General features: G+C 35.5%; 1 pseudogene; it reads right to left on the bottom strand.

Moving 5' to 3' along the window:
- Positions 1–13,669, bottom strand: part of LOC125935255 (40S ribosomal protein SA-like) — a 30,315-nt pseudogene extending 16,646 nt beyond the window's left edge.
- Positions 13,670–14,120: the final 451 nt, after the last annotated feature.

Genomic DNA, 14,120 nt, shown 5'->3' with positions numbered 1-14,120 from the left:
CAAAAATACCTTGTATGATACTATGATGATGGATACATGACATTATACATTTTTGCAAATCTACAGAAGAAAAAACCCCAAGAGTGGACCCTAATGTAAACTTTGGATGATTATGATGTGTTAATGTAGGTTTATCAGTTATAACAAATGTACCACTCTAGCGGAAGATGTTGACAATGAAGGAGGCAATGCACGTGTTGGGGCCAGGGTATGTAGGAAATCTCTGTATTTTCCTCTCAATTTTTCTGTAAAACTAAAACTGCTTTAAAAAATAGAGTCTAAAAAATTTTCCATTAGGGTCTTCAAAGCTTTTGCTGAGACTTTTCAATCATTTGTTTGTTTCAAATGTTTTGTAATTGCTTCTTGAAGCATTTTATCATTATGAGTTAAAATCCTTGTCAGATAATTCTATAATCTGTGCCATTTCAATTTTGGCATATGCCGCCTTTTTTTTATTCACCTTGAGCTTTTCCTGATTTTTTGCAACAGAGAAAAGGAGGCGACACCAATTATTTACTTCCAAATGGGATTGTAAGTCTAGCTTTCCCACTCAGCTTCTGTTGATACCTAGTGGGGAGGTTTTCCTGCTTTCTCAGGGCATGAGTGGGAGTAATGGCTACCCAATAAGGTCTTCATTTACAGCACATTGGCTGAGAAGGTGATTCCTACTTGGGTCTGTGGGAGTGCTTTCCTTATAATAGGAAATGATCAAAGTCCTGACTCTCCCATAGGTCCCTCTGATGCCATCTCAACATAGATGGAAAGGGAGCTTCATCTCTGGGTAGGAGTGGAAATTCAGGCTTTCTGTATGGTCACTGATAGGGGTGGGTAGGTTGTGGCTCAGTACCGCAGGACAGTGATGAAGGTACCTACTCAATATCGTGTCTTGTTTGACACCTCATCAGCAGGGGTTGGTGTGGAATTAGGTCTCCTGATTACAAGCTGGTGCAACTTAAGTCTAGACAGCTGTCAGTGGTAGAGATTTGACAGCATTTTTTCTGTGGTTTTTCTTTCCTGTGGAGTAGTATGGTCATTGTTTAAAAGATTGCTGTCTTGCCAGCTGTCCCTTTTCTGGTCTGTTGTCTTAAGGGAGTAAGTTTTTTAAGGCCTTTTTTGGTCTGTATCTGTTGGTGTTTCCAGGTTGCCAGCCTCTCCAGGCTTTGTCTGTATATATAAAGCAAAAAGAAAACCGGGGAAATTCACCTTTCATTGAGCCCTGAGGGCCCAAGCTTGTTTGCATTCTTGCTACTTTCAGAGTATTATTTTTGTAACATTTATGTTTAGATGATCAATTTCCCACTGGGAGGGTGGAACAGGAAGAAGTACATATATTCTACCTCTTTGGAGTTCTAGGCTTATTGAAGCTTTTTATATATGAAAATGGTATGATTAGGCTTACACTTAGAAGAATCTTCTGTGGGGACATAGTTACAAGGTACAGAAACACAAGGCAAGAAATGATGTAAAGAAGAACGGAGACACTGGCTGTACCATTAGAAGAGGGAACACAAATACAAAAATAAAGAAACAAAGAGGCTAAGATTGTAGTTGTTTGTGATGAGTTGTTTGATAGAAAACATCACCCAGTAAACGTTTAAAATGTATAATATTCATGATACCTCTAGAAACTTATTCCCCATACATTAAACACTCTATGGTTCTGAAGACTTTTTTTTCATTTACAGAACTCTAATTGATATTTTAATATATAAAGAAAGAACCACATTCTAAAACATGGGGAATTATAAGGAAAAATATGCTTTAATCAAGGGCAAGAAAGTGCATGGTAGAGCAGAATAACATATTTATAGTAGCTACATTCCTTACTACATACAATGACTTACTGGAGAGTAAGGTTATATAATAAGAAACATCAGAAATTTTATAATCCTATGTTTGAATACTAGAAAACACTAAAAACAAGATTCTAGTGAAAATGATTCTTCAAATTAACACTTTAAATGGTAAAAATATTACATAACTCCTTCTATTAAGAATAAAATATATCAAAAAGAAAAGAATCAGATTAAAAATTAAATTTTTAAAGCAAATCATTAAAGACTGGTAGTAAACATGTTAAGCTTATATATGCATATATTGGGAATATGTATGTGCATACACTCACACATATATGCACACACATACACATGTATACATACAAACACACAAATGCAGACTAGTTTTAAAATCTCAGAACCCTTCATCTTTATTTTTTAAATATGTTTGTAATACAGGTTTTGATTTTTAAAAGGATAGCAATGGTTTCACATCTGGAAAAAAATAAATTCATTAGGAAATCTGAAGTTAAAATGACTTCAATGAATACAAAATCTCAAAACTATGTGTTCAATATTGCTGATGAAACTTCACAACCTGACTTTTATTATATATTTAGCACTTTGACAAGTTTTTTCAGGTCCTAAATATCCTTATAAATTTTACGAACAAAATTTAATACAGCAGTCATATAAAGCCAAGTGATTGTGTATCTTTCTTCTCAGAAACACTATCATTTTGACTTTATAAGATGCTCATCATGATAATAAAATGATATAAATAGCTAATATTTACTGACACTTAACCCTGAAGCAGGCATTATAATAAATGCTTTATGTGCAATCTCATTATAGTTAATAGATTCATCTGGGTAGTTGTTCAAAATTATACCAAGTAAGGAGCAAGAGCAATATTCAAACTCAAAACTCCTCTATAGGATGTGTACTTAATCCCCATTACATTATCCTGAATTTGTATGTAATTACATTTTCTTTTACAATGAAAGCTGGTGCAGCCACTCTGGAAAACAGTATGGAGGTTCCTCAAAAAACTAAAAATAGAACTACCCTATGACCCAGCAATTGCACTACTAGGCATTTATCCATGGGATACAGGTGTGCTCTTTCAAAGGGACACATGCACCCCCATGTTTATAGCAGCACTACCAACAATAGCCAAAGTATGGGAATACCCCAAATGTCCACCGATGGATGAATGGATAAAGAAGATGTGGTATATATATATATATATATATATATATATATATATACACAATGGAGTATTAATCAGCAGTCAAAAAGAATGAAATCTTACCATTTGCAACTACATGGATGGAACTGGAGGGTATTATGCTAAGTGAAATTAGTCAGTCAGAGAAAGACAAAAATCATATGACTTCACTCATATGAGGACTTTAAGAGACAAAACAGATGAACATAAGGGAAGGGAAACAAAAATAATATAAAAACAGGGAGGGGGACAAAACAGAAAAGACTCATATATATGGAGAACAAACTGAGGGTTACTGGAGGGGTTGTGGGAGGGGGATGGGCTAAATGGGTAAGGGGCATTAAGGAATCTACTCCTGAAATCATTGTTTCACTATATGCTAACTAATTTGGATGTAAATTTTTTTTAAATAAAAAAATTAAATTAAAATCTTTGTGGGTAAGGGGAGAGTAAACAAAATATGTTACCCAAAATAATTGTACCAATGTGAAATTTTTGACATCTAAAAAAGATAAAATTACCATAAGTGTAAGGAAAAAATCCTTTAGCTTGCAATTGAAAAAAATAATACTTTAGCTAATAGTTGGACAAAAAGTAATCTGTTGTTCCAGATATAAACAACATACCATTTATCTTTAGAAGGCCAAGGAAAATTTACAAATACCTCAACCATAATATATTTACTAAGATCTATTAGTATCTTTATAGATTTTGCTGAGCCTGTGGAGGACATCAGTTACTACCCTATTTTTACCACCCCTTTAAGCCACTCACAGAGATTACATTCTAAAAAGATTAAGGGGCACATGGGTGGTCCAGTGGGTTAAGTGTCTAACTCTTGATTTCAGCTCAGGTTATGATCTCATGGTTGTGAGATCCAGCCCCACATCAGGCTCTGCACTGAGGAGGGAGCCTGCTTGGGATTTTCTCTCTCCTTCTCTCTCTGCCCCTCCCTACTCACACTCTCTCAAAATAAATAAACATTAAAAAAAAAACCAGAAAATAAAAAAAATAAAAATATTGAAAGACTCTCTAATACAACATAACAATTCTTATTTTTAAAACTAGTAGTTAGCACATAGTAGTTTCTTCAGTCCTCAATTTTGATTACTTGAATAGCACACCGTCAGGCTCAGCCTCATGTGTAGCACCTGCAGCTTTGCTCAGTTGACTTTGAACTGTGGATCCCGGAACATACAACTGAGATTTATCATAGATAAAGGATGTTTACCAATAGAGAATGAAATGATCAAGCTTTTTCCACAAGGAAGGATAAAACAAGTTGTACTTTTAACAGTTTTCATATATAACCTCAAATCCTGTTTATCCTTTTACCTGTAGCTGATTTCACAATCAATTTTAATTCTAAAGATCAAATGAAGAATAAAAAGGAGAATATATTTTATATTTTGAAAATCAATTCTGAAAAGCAACTCTGCATCAGCTTTCAAAACTTTGCTTAAGAATTAGTTGAGTAGCATTCTGACAGCTACCAAGCCACTCTCATGGACAGTGGTCTCTGCAGCCCATCAGGCTGGTAAGAGTCACCAGGTGCTAGGTCGGGCAGGCACACAGGGATCATGCATGCAGGTGTGCATAGGGTTCATGGACATATCAGCTGCTGCATCAACTGCAACATAAAAGGCCCCACATGGAGGGCTATGTAATCACCCTGATGGAATCTGAGCAAGTGGCTTGGAGGCTGTGCTGAGCCTACAGCATCCTAGATGTCTGAGTTGATGACCACTTGGTCCATATGCATGATTTGCAACTATTAAAAAAGTGTATATACTGTATTTCAAAAATAAAAAAAATAATTATTTGAGTAAAATAAACACCTATATTCTGAAATAATATTTCCCAGAATGGGCAGTACACTTTTAAGCATTATTTCATGTGTATTGACTTCCTATTTGGCAGTCAATAAATTGACAAAGAGAAAGATGTTAAATACAACTTACTCAAGTAGTCCCAAATATGTGTATTGAGCAAAAGTACTTAAAACTGTATAAATTCCAGTTCTTTACAAAGTCATTCAACACACACACACACACACACACACACACCCCTAGACTGCTACACTTGAAGCAGTACCCGAACTAACACTGAAAACAAATAATTTTCTACATAGTACACTTTTGTGGATTTTGACAGCAGACAAGGAAAATAAATGTTTCATCCCCAAACCCTCCGGCTTTAAGTCAATGTTGTACCTTCTTGTTTTCCCCCACCTTTAATGCTTTCTAACATCCCAGAGGTGAAAGATGAAGGGTTATCTGTAACCTCAGGTCCTATCACTTTGAAGTGGAGTGATTGCAAACTCTCAAAATCAGGAAAATTGAACATTTTAAATGTGAGCTTTCAGCTTCATTCCTGAGTTTTTGATCCTATACAGTTAACTTTGTATGATATTGGGGATAAGTAAGCTACTAATGTCACTGGAGGTGTAATGATGTTAAGCAGACATCACATCACAGTCACAGATGTCAGGATAAAATTAGCTTATTCTATCAGAAGACATCAAACCTCAATTTTCATAAATAGAATACATGGATGGCACTGATTAAAGCAAAACAATAATTACAGTTAAAGGAAAGAAAACTATAGCTTCACAGAGTCACAGCCAATGTTTTTCTAAGCATTTTAGATGGAATCAAAGCCAATCCTAAAAACAATTGACTAAGCCTGCATAAAGATTGTTCTTTAGGCAAATTAATAAACAATGACTAAATCTTAGTAATGATAGTCCTGAAGCAAAATGCACATATATATGTATAATTTCCCATTATAGAGTATAGAATATATTAAAGGGAGACAAAAAGAACCATGATTGTCCATGAATGTATTTAGATAGTTGGATTCAAAGAATTCTTTTTAATCATTACCTAGGAGATTATATTTGGAAAGAAAAAGTTAGTCTCACTTAAAGATATATTCCTCAATTAGATTCTGTGGTAAGGAGAATGCTAGATGACCCTGAAGGTTCAAATGCACAAGTATACATGTCTCTACAAACTCTCCCTCTGACTATTGGAAGAACTCCTGAATATGATGTGATATAAAGCTAGGTATTTTACATGACAAAATATTTTCAGATGTAATTAAATCCCTTAATCAGTTGTGTTTGACTTAATTAAAGGGGAGGTTACCATAAGAGGACTTGATCTAATCAGGTAAAAGAAAGACTAGAGCCTTCATGGAGGTCAGATATGTTCTGCTGGCTGCTTTGAAAACATGAACCAAAAAGTCAAAGTGTCAAGGCAGAGCAAAGGGCAAAGAACTGAACCTACTGTTAGTCTCCAACAGCTAGCAAGAAAAGGGGACCTAAGGGGGACTTGGGTGGCTCAGTCAGTTGAGCGTCTGACTTTGGTTCAGGTCTTCATCTCACAGCTTGTGAGTTCAAGTTCCCTCTGTACTTACATCTCAGAGCCTGGAGCCTGTTTCGGATTCTGTGTCTCCATCTCTCTCTGCCCCTCTCCTGCTGGCACTCTGTCTTTCTTTCTCTCAAAAATAAATAAACATTAAAAAAGAAAAAAAAAGAAGGAAAATGGGACCTTAATCATATGGCTGCAAGGAACTGAACTCTACTAAAAACCATAGGCTTTGGAAGAGGGCCTCAAGCAGCAGAAAGGAACACAACATGGAAACCATTTTGATTTCTTCCTTGTGAGAGACCCTGAGAGGAGAATCCAATGAAGACATGCCCAGATCCCTGACACATGGAAACTGTGAGACCATACATGTATGTTGTTTTACATGGTTTAGTTTTTGGTAACTTGTTACATAGTCATAGAAAGTGACTCTTAACCTCAGAGTAAACTCTAGTTCCTACCAAGAGAACCAACATAAGCTTTATCTATTTTTATTATAATCACATATTGCTTAATTCAAGTCAAATCACATTTTTCCAAAAAAAATTATATATTTTTTGTCAAGAATATATTTCACACACAAATACCCCATATATTCCTCAGGGACTATATTTCCTTCATTTAGACATAGGTATAATTTGAAAGAATTAAGTTCTAGTTTTTACTCTCAAGCAGGCCCAAACTATTCATATTTCACTGATTAAAGTATGTTTAATTGTGGAACCTTAAATTAACACTCAGAATTGAAACCATAAATGCCTTATGATGCATGTGGCTGCAAAACTTATAGAGCATATTGATCCAATACATAGAGTTGCAGAAATATGTAATCATGTACAAGTATAGCTATTTGAGGAAGAAATTAATTGCTGAGGTAAGTTTTAGTTTGCTGTGTTTTGTAATGACACACAAAATAAGTAGTATTTTTAGTAAAAAGCAAAATATATTGTTATCTTTAATATTCATCACATTTGCTTGTAAAGGTTATTTGGCCAACAGTCATGAATGTACCAACTATTCACAAAGCATTCTCCAATGTGCTCCCAGGGATGCCTAGATTGCTATCTGCTCACAGAGAACTTAGACTCAAGACTCTTAGTTGATGCTAATGTTTTCCCTTCTCAGAAATAGTTAACTCCTGATTCAAAATGTTTATCAGTAAGGATAGATAATTAGAATAATTCTATAACATGGATTTTTATCTGTTTTTACATTGTGGGAAATCATAACACTTCAAGCAAAGTAACCATTCTTCATATGCTGTCACTCTGTATGACTAGAAAAGGGTATGATGGACTATTCCCGACCCCCTGCTAATAAATCTTCCCAAATAACTTTAACAACTTATTAAATGATTGCAATGGGTAAGCCTGCTGTGCAGTATCTTGCATTTCTTATAGAACACCTAAAATATTTTAACCCTAAATGCAAAGGCTAAAGCTTAGCAACTTACTCTGAGGTCACAGCCAATGGAAGCCAAGCAGAGATGCTAACCATCTATCTCATTCCGGAGCCACTTTTCTTTCCCAATTCAAATGACTCTCCATCTTGTCTATATCTATCCTATCACTAGCCACCAAATAAATTGGTTTCCCCTCCTTGACTTCCTCAAAGAGCATCCTAAGCTTCATTGCTCTGAATCACCCAATTCTGAAGCCACAGTAAACAAGGAGAAAAAACAAGATGGAGAATATTAAAAAGGATCTTGTTCTTCCTTTTATAGGCTTCCATTCTGAGGCTGGTAAAATGACTGAACACAGAGGCAACTTAGAGTTTGTATTCGTCTATGGGACTAAACAATCTAATTTCTGAATCACTGAAATTAAAGGGGATTTTTGGACAGTTGATATAATATGCAGTAAAATCACCATCCTGCTAGAATTTTCATCTGGGTCAGGGAAATTTACACTGAATGAATAAAATTTAAGGGGGGAGTGGAAGATAAGTTGTGCTTGCTCCCAGCTAAAGTTGGAGCATTTTCTTACCCCTATTTGCTTTAATACTGCTCTCATTCAAATAGATTTAGCTTTTATAATTAACTATTTTTGTGACAGAAAAATCAATGCAAACTGGCTTACAACAATGGAATATACTGACTCATAAGCACAAACCCCAATGATGGCACTGGCTTGTGCTATCTTTCTACATTCTTCAATGGGTTAACTTCATTCTGTGGCCGTGCATATTGGCAAGATATGTGGATACAATAGACAGCTCCTTGTTAAAGTCCAGTGGAAAGGAGATCTTTTCTGAAGTGATCTGAAAAGCCTGGAGAGTCACTCTGATCAGAGTAGCTTGGATTATGTGCTCACCCTAATTGAATTATGTGGCCAGGAATTGTTACCCAAGGATGGGTGTAGGCTTGGTTCATAGGCCCCTTACTTATTGCTAGAGTGAAGCCTGTTTCAGGCCACATAGACTGGGATTAGGGGAAGGATAGAACTGCAAATAAGAGCCAGGGCTGTCACAAGAAGAAAGAGTGGATATTGGGCAAGCAAGTAACCATCTACTGAGAATATTCTTTGTAAAAGTTCTATTCCAGGAGGATTTATTTATTTCTGAATATTCCAAGCATTGTACCAGATTTTAAGAACCAGATCCATTTAATTTAAGCCTTTTTTTCCACAAACTGCAGTCTTCATACTTTTATACATTAGCTTTTTACATCTCTGACTTTTATCCCCATCTGCAGGTGTTCAGCCCTGAGTTAAAATAAGAATCGTTCAGAGCCTGTGTTCCAGAAGCTTGATGACAGTCTTTCTCTCTTGTCCCATTGTCAAAGATGGGTTCAAGTGCTGCTCAAAATGTTTAAGAAGAAGATGAAATGTCTAAATCAGCCAAATGAATAGCCAAGTGTGATTTTCAGTCTGTAGCTTTTACTTGATGCTAAGTTATTGAAATTTTCTCAGAAAGACTCCAGAACTACAATTTTTCTAGAATTTCTTTGTCAGAACCCTTGTTGAGTTTGAAAAGCTGCACTGCAATGATGAAGCCATATAATGGACTTCAATTCCATAGCCATTTGCTCCCACTTGCACATTTAAATGTGTAGCAGAAATCCAAATGTTTAGCTTAATTGCCCTACTATGAAATACAGAGATTTATGAAAAGATGCTAACAGCCTGTCCCTGTGCCATCATTGAAAAGGCTCACTGGGTATTCAATAATAGGAAAGAAAAAAAGCATAAGTATAAAGAGGCAAAAATTACATTTAAATCAACATGGCAAAAGGTTTCCATGGTACAAAGAAAAATTAAATCAAACAGTGGGGTTCTTTTCAATTGAGGCCTTTAAGGAAACGGGCAAGATGTAATGTTCTTTATTTGTCAGACAAGTGACACAGTTAATCAGTGCTAATTGCCCAGGATTGGCCTCTCAGTTATGTCAGTTAATTAAAGTACATTCTCATATGTACTGACCAAACCCCTGTATGTGGTGGGTAGACAGAGAAATGAAAGGCATACATAGTGGGTCCCTCTGTCACTTGGAAAAAGAAATCAATACTGATTTAGTTGTAGCAGAATTGAGCTATTTTGTCTGCAGTCTTTTTATCTGCAAGGCCCCCTGGCCATCAGTGTGGGAAAACATTCATGGAACGAATGCATTTAGCAGGAGTAATCATCATCATCGTGAAGTGCTTATCAGAAATGAAGACAAAATGCAATTAGGCTAGATTTACAGTTGGACCAATAATTACCACTCAGATGTTTCAGCTGAATGGAAAATACATGATTCCAAACCATGACATTTGTGTTCGATGGCTTTCTCCTCCTTTCTCTTGTGATCTCTAACCCTCCTCCATTTTCTTTTCTTCTTTATTTTTTCACTTATAAAATATGTCAGTCATGATGTAGCACAGCTGAATAATTGTCATAGAGTCAAATGCTTGCAGGTGGTTAATGGAAACAGAAAATTAAATGAACAGCAGTAAAGAAACTCATACAAAATTAAAGAACTCTATTGCAAATTTAAAGGGTCATTTGGTTTCATCAAAAATCAAATAATATGAATATGTTATCCTCTGCATGAAAGAGACTATGTTAAATTGTTTTGAGAGCTGAAAAATGAGCAATCAATGGTGTGCTAATGAAATTTGTGAAAAAAATCATGCACTATTGAAATATGCTGTAAATTGTCATTTAGTCCCTGCAGATGAAGGCCTACTTTGAGGGATCAATTTTTTTTTCTTGAACTTATTGTTTACCTAAATTATTGAATTGAAGATATGACTTAAAAGAAGTTAAGACTGTTACTAAAAAGAAATGAGAGTAGGATTAAACTAAGCAGACCTTTCTATCTTTCTTAGATGCACAAAAACAAAACAAAACAAAACAAAAAATAAAATAAAATAAATCCACCAAACTAGTTACTCCTTCAAAAATGTCTTGTCTGAGACCTTTTCTCCTCATGTGACAGAAACCCAGCAATTCATAACACATTCACGATATGTACAAAGAACTGAATCAATGGCCCCATTGACCTGCAAGGACTTAAGATGGTTTAGATCAACTAAGCTCTCATCTGCCAGGCAGTTTTGAAATATATAATTGATAAAACTTTTGTGAAAAGAAAAGCTGTCTTTCTGGTGAAGAATTAGATATGATGTTGTATGGTGTCATTTAGAAGTGGATTTCAGTTACAGATTCTTCAAGAATAGATTTCAAGATTACAAAGCATTACATTCTTTATTCACTCCTTTTTATTTTTCATTATGCTCTTCATTCTCTGGGAAACCCAGAAGTCAATATGAAATGTCTTTTGTCCATCATAGAAATGATTTTCTTCTTTGCTGGTTGCTCATATCAAAGGGAAAGAAAAATGAAGACATATAATTGAGACTTCATTGAAAATAACTCAGACATTTGTGACATTGCCTTGAATGGCTATCTCGTAGCTGAATATTTTTAACGACTAACAAAATCTTAGAGGGTGTTTGAAAGTGAATCAGTTTTTCACATAAAAAAAAACAAGACTTAAAAATAAATATTCTTAAAAGAACAGCTTTAGAAAGGTTGAAATAAAGCATGTTTTTTAAACAATATAAATCCCTTAAGATGATTCATAGCCTTTTCAAATGCAAAACAAAATGTATCTTATCTTGTGCTAATAAGAAAGAAATAATATAAACACACAGTTATTTTCTTTTTCAATTATCCTTGTTGATTTAAACCATTAAAAGTATCTTTGATAGTTTTTTTCCCCTCTGTCAAACTTATGAGTTGTCAGTGGATTATATATATAAAAGTGATGCACAGGTGAAAATATTGATTCAACCTTTTTCTGAATGAGTATCAAATACTTTTATTTTAATAATACCTAGCAAAGGTAAAGTTTAGTTGCTTGTTATTTCATGTAAAGTAAGATAAAAACCAAAATACCTCAACGAATCTGACTAGTTTGCATGAAAAATATAATGAAATGCCCAATTTTTTGAGTTAAAGCATTTTTTCTTTATATTTTTCAAACATTACTTCAATTTTAAAATTGTTCTGCCCTTTTTCTTTTTTTTAAATTTTAATTAATTAATTAATTAATTTATTTATTTACTTTGAGACAGAGACAGAGTGCAAGTGGAGGAGGGGCAGAGAGAGAGAGAGGGAGACACAGAATCAGAAGCAGGCTCCAGGCTCTGAGCTGTCAGCGCAGAGTTCGATATGGAGCTCCTAGCCATGAACCAAACCGTGAGATTATGACCTGAGCTGAAGTCAGATGCTTAACTTGACTGAGCCACCCAGGCACCTCTGAAAGTTTTCTGCCCTTTTTCTAACTGAAGCCCTTTAAAGCCCCCATGTTTATATAACAGTAATCTTGTTGTCATTTAAATCCAGCCATCTAAATACTAAATGTAGAAACATTACAATTTTCAAAATGGTACTCTTTGAAGACTCACTACTACGAAAAAATGATAGATGAAATTCATAGCAGAGACATTGCCATTATTCCCACTTAACATCATCACTTTTCTGCTGTCACAGACTAGAAGTCTGGACTTCTCTCTTGTCCAGCAAGAGACCAGACACAGAATTGAATACAAGAGAGGCTATGTCCAGGTGGAGACAAGAGCTCCGAACAGGGGTTTCTTCTCTGTATTTATTGAGCTCACAAGATATTACCCACATGATGAATGTGAAGAAAATAAGATCTTACACAGATGAACATGGAGAAAACAATCAGACTGTAATCATTAACTTGTGTGTGTAGGAAGCAAATGGTCTGAGGGGCATGTGGTGTTTGTGATCAAGGTATGTTGGCACCAGATGGAAAGTAATTTCCTGTAGGTGATATAACCAGTTACTCGTGATCCCATTAAAATATCTGGCTAGCTAACCTCAGGCGCTTTGCTTCCTGGTGGCGGCTTTCCGCCCTAAGCTTTTTTCTAATCCATTTATGTAAGTGGAACCATTTTCCCACATTCTGCCTTTCTTTTAAATTAAAATTTTAACTTTTTTTTTTTACCTTTCAAATAAAATGTAGGAAATTTTTATGCCAGAGGCAAACATCTTTATTTTCATGTATTACATTGAAATTTTTATATATATCCCAGCCCCACTAAAGACCTGTATTCAAGATTTCTGTTCAGTACAAAGTACATTTCATACAGATAGAATACAGTGTATAGATGAGTCTGAAACATTATATATCTTGATAAATACATTCCCTTTTGATAATTCTATTCCGTTAAATTAATACATATCAAGGCTAGAAGTTTGAGTGGAAAATATAAAACATCTATACTAGTATTAAGAGTGCCTAAGTTCAGGATGGCACTAGAGGCTAGGAAAGATGTTTTCTCAGCAGTCTGAGGTTCTGTGGATGAGACTAGTCTAACAAATATGAAATAAATACAAAAATAAGTTTAAGTTCATTGTAATTTTCTAGAGCTGTCAAGGTAGAAAAAAATTCAGGAAAACCAGAGTGGAAAGTGTTAACCCTGCTCAGGTCTACCTTCAGAAATAGGGCGCTCATTATCCCAGCAACCAAGAATGTTTGCCACTGACAGCCCAGAGCTGAGTTCCTCTCCTGGAACTACACCTCACCTACTGCTACTGCCTTGAAAACTTGCTTGCCTTCACTTCATTCTGCATCTGGTGATTTATGTCAGTACAAAGGTTGCACCCTTGCCTCAATTCCACACATGTCTAAAAGGCCACTCTTTTCAACGCTCCCCATGGGATCAGATAAAACCATTGTTATTACCTCCTTAATTTGTGCAGTACTGCTTCCCTTATATCATCGTCATTGTGGGTTTCTTCAGAGCAAGCCTCAAGAAACTTTTGCACACAGATCTTCATCTCGGAATTGGGTTTCCAGTAACACAAAGAGAGAGAGAGAGACCTTCATTAGTCCTTGAGTGACAGGAAGCATTTGGCTAATTAGAGAGATGAAGGGAAAGCATCATAGCCTGGTGTGGTATGGAACACACAAACTGTGGTGAAAAGTGCAAATGACTCACTATGATCCTAAGATGGTGAAGAGCCCCTGGTCTGACGATCTGAGAGATTTTCAGGGAATTACTTAAAATGAGAAGGGAGAAGATAGGTGTTGGTAGAATGTGAAAGATATTAAACGTCATGTAAAGGATTTGGATTTTATTGAGTAGATGTTTGCAAGTCACTCTAAGACTAGAGTTAAAGTGCAATGCTTAAGGAAGCTTGGTTAAGGCAGGATATGCAGGATGGAATAGAATCAGGAATGGCAGCACAAGTCCATGTTTTAGAGAGTAAAAGCCTGCAGAGGGACAAC

This window comes from Panthera uncia (genome assembly GCF_023721935.1).
Source record: "Panthera uncia isolate 11264 chromosome A1 unlocalized genomic scaffold, Puncia_PCG_1.0 HiC_scaffold_17, whole genome shotgun sequence".
NCBI lineage: Eukaryota > Metazoa > Chordata > Mammalia > Carnivora > Felidae > Panthera > Panthera uncia.
Note: the sequence above shows the minus strand (reverse complement) of the source record. Positions and strands in the feature narration are given on the sequence as shown.